Source organism: Suricata suricatta, chromosome 17 (genome assembly GCF_006229205.1).
Source record: "Suricata suricatta isolate VVHF042 chromosome 17, meerkat_22Aug2017_6uvM2_HiC, whole genome shotgun sequence".
In the NCBI taxonomy this organism is placed as follows: Eukaryota; Metazoa; Chordata; class Mammalia; order Carnivora; family Herpestidae; genus Suricata; species Suricata suricatta.
Genome location: NC_043716.1, coordinates 43,831,222 through 43,834,728, shown reverse-complemented (window position 1 = coordinate 43,834,728; position 3,507 = coordinate 43,831,222). Strand labels below are relative to the sequence as shown.

The window sequence follows — 3,507 nt, the reverse complement described above, 5'->3', positions numbered from 1 at the left end:
GCTAATTCTTACCTCCCCGGTCCAGGCAGCTCTCTGTTTGTAACTGCTCTCTGAGCACTGGAGGGAGAGCCTTTCTGCTGTGAACGCCAGATGTATCCTTACTTGGTATCTGACTGAAGTCATCAAACTAGGACTAATGCACCTATTTCTCTGCAGACCGGAAGAGCTCATATTCTCCTGGCGTCTGTTGTAGGAAGCCAGTTCTTCCCAGTCTCTCTTAAAAAATGGATTTACAGGCTTTTTAAAAATTAATTGTCAATTATATCTCAATAATTTTGGACACAAAGAAAGCTTTGAGGCATAATTGATAAAAGAATGGATTTATTAAAAGCCTCCCAAAAGTTATTTTGCACATAGTTTACAACTGAATTAGGAGGAAATAAAATGGTGAGGAAACATAATGACCACAGCAGCTCCTTGCCCCCTCCCCCCAGACCATCCCCACCCTCCTGGGTCAGCTCTTCAGTCCTCCGCTCTCCTTACTCCCAGCTGAATCTTCTGGTACATATCTCCATCCATCTTGCATTTCTAGCTCTTGATTCATCCGTTTAAATTTTTATTTTATTTCATTTTATTTTTTTAAGGAGAGAGAGAGAGAGAGAGAGAGAGAGAGAAGGAGAGAGAGAAGAGAGAATCCTAAACAGGCTTAGTTGAATTGCTCCAGGAATGCCTGAATCCAACCAGCAAAGTTATCTAGCTCGCTGACTTTCACACGGGAGGTGGATGAGTGAATGAGTCGTGAAATCACCCTAAAACTCACGACTAGCACTAAAATACAAAATATTCTTTTTGAATCCAAACAGAATAGGGGCTGCCTGGGTGGCTCAGTCTGGTGAGCGGCCAACTCTTGAACTTGCCTCAAGTGATGATCTCACAGATCACAAGATTAAGCCCCATGTCTGGCTCTGTGCTGACAATTGTGGAGCCTGCTTGGGATTCTCTCCCTCCCTCTCTCTGTCCCAACCCACCGCCCCACATAAATAATGAGCTTTAAGAAAAACATAACAGAAAAATTTAGTGTACAGTAAGTTTGTTTTAGAAACGACTCTGTCTATACTGTACGTGTGCACTGAGTTGTGACATGAAATGCAGCTCACAGCCCAAGAACAGTGTAATCACAGAGGTGCCCAACTGGAAAGGAACCGTCTTCTTTCTGCCCCTCACTAGCAGGATGACCTCGGGACAAGTCATCTTCCCTTTCTCCTTCTCCATTTCATTATTATAAAAGGAAGAGAATAATGACCATCCAAGGTCTCTCCCAGTTAAAATTCTGTTGGGTCTGGATAAAGGGAATCCAGAGTGGGAGCTGGGAAACCAGGAGGAGGAGGAGGGACGTTTTCCTGCCACTTTACAGGAGGGACTCATAGATTCTACCTTCCATCAGCCTTGAAGACTAGCCCCTTCCCAACAAGACTCTTGGTCCTCCCTGTCCCTTCCCCAGAGCCTCTGAGGTGTCTCTCCAGGCCTGAGGCCCACGGCCAGCAGGAACAGGTACAAAGAACATTCCTGCCCCCACCCCCACCCATGCTCTTTTTTTTTTTAAAAGGTCTAGTGACCACCGATTCTCTGTGACAGTTCTGTTCTAACTCAGGTTTGGCTGGGCAGCTAATTTGCTGGATCCTTAGGCCAAATATGTATTCTTTTGGCCTTTGGTGATTTCCTGGCTGTAAGCATGGGGATTGAAATAGATGAGTTTGAAAATCTGGCTGTAAAATTCTACTTTCACGATTGCCAGACTACTATTTACCTTGAGTTTCTTTCTCGCTGCCTTTCTGTCAGAATAAATCTGTGTGGGTAGAAAACATGAACAGAGTTACCCATCGCAATGACCGCTGCCTCCAATCTTTATTCTTTCCTTTGCATTTTAGGCCTTATCTGCCCAGTGAGATGATAACTTTTTCAAGGAAAGGACTTGCTGTTTAGTAGTCCTTTGACTCTTCCACGGCACCTAACTTGTATGTGACGGGAAATATATTTGATTTTCTTAGTGAATATGTTAATATACTACACCCCACTTAATATTGAAATAGATATTTAAAAGAGCACTAGAGGACGTAAGCAATTCACTGTAGTGTGTCAGTTCCTTGGAGAGTTGACACTGGAGGTATTTGCATTCTCAAAGAAGCTTCTTAAGGCAGATGAACCTCTAATTGTCTTATGTGCTTATAACATTCACAGAAGTGTGTGTATCCCTCCTTCAAGCAGGGTTAGTCACTTGGGGAGCGGGGGCTCCGTCCTGCTCAGGTCCTGCTCAGGCCCGTCTTGTCTGCTCTTCAGGTCCTGTTCTCAAACAGGAGCTACAGGATGGGACAGCGACTCAGTTTCCGTCCTCTGCTTACCTGTGTATATGCCTACAGCAGAGCCATTCATCCTTGTGTTGTGCCTGCCCTTAGTCGCTAAGGTAATGTATGAAGAATCATGGAGGTATTTTCACTTTTAAACATTTAACCCCCCCAATCAGTTATCGTTCAGATAGGCATTTTCAATCCATTTGTTTTGGTTGGACTTAGGGCCGTTACCATTTCTTGTGAAAAAGAAGACAACCCAGAAGCTTGCTATTCAGAAGGCTGTGTCAGACGCATTCCAGCAACTGTTGAATGTGGTTTTAGGTAAGACTTATTTGATTGTCCTTACAGTACATCAGTTTCAATGAGCAAATGAACTCATTTTGAAAAGTTAATTGGATGAAAACAGTTCATATTCTTTTATTCACCAAATGCTTTCAAAGCAGTAGTCTCAAATTTGTTCTTTGTGGCATTTGTGAAAAAAATGACCACAAATATTTTTGTCCCCAGTGTATAGATATACAGTGACTTGCCTCTGTCCACACAGAGAGTGACCCAGTCTTCCTTCTTTCTTGTTTGCTCATAACACAGGATAGTGGTTATAAGCTTTGGGGACGCCTGGGTGGCTCAATCCATTAAGCATCCAACTGTTGATTTCAGCTCAGGTCATGATCTCATGGTTTGTGAGACTGAGCCCCAAGTTGAGCTCTGTGCTGACAGTGTGGGACCTGTTTGGGATTCTGTCTGTCTGTCTGTCTCTCTCTCTCTCTCTGCCTTTCCCCTGCCCTCTCATGCCCACGTGCTCTCTCTCTCTCTCTCAAATGATAAAAAAAAATAAAGAAACTTTCAAGCTTTGGACATCTGGTGCTGAATCTTAACTCTGTCTCCTAGATTTCTTATGCAATTTTAGGTTTTATAGTTAGATTGGAAGGATTTAATCTCTCTAAGCTGCCATTTCTTTATCTGCAAAGTGAAGGTAATCACCTTAGCTCATGGGGGATGAGAACTGGAAGAGCAATTGAAATGATGAAAAAGTTTAGAACTATCCCTGAAACAGGAACATGGTAAGCAGAGGAAATATATTAACTTGTTATCATCATCGTCTTCCTGTTGGAGGATTTATTAGATTGTGGTTTTGGAATCAGTTCAGCCTCAGTTTCTGTTTCTGGCAATGACCTATTGGGTGAATATGATTCTTTTATTAGGATCAGCCACATTTTGG

General features: G+C 42.9%; 1 protein-coding gene and 1 long non-coding RNA gene across 3 annotated transcripts in view; one reads left to right on the top strand and one right to left on the bottom strand.

The window, feature by feature from the left end:
• The window catches only part of LOC115281649 (leucine-rich repeat-containing protein 37A2-like), a 38,973-nt gene that overhangs the window by 19,686 nt on the left and 15,780 nt on the right, over positions 1 to 3,507 (bottom strand). The window lies entirely within an intron of this gene.
• On the top strand, positions 1,418 to 2,603 carry LOC115281819. 2 transcript variants are annotated; one of them, XR_003904418.1, is made up of 4 exons: positions 1,425 to 1,491; positions 1,869 to 1,955; positions 2,278 to 2,401; positions 2,511 to 2,603. It is a non-coding gene; the product is annotated as an uncharacterized LOC115281819 (long non-coding RNA). The 2 variants fall into 2 exon arrangements; XR_003904419.1 differs by lacking the exon at positions 1,869 to 1,955 and having other exon boundaries at positions 1,418 to 1,491.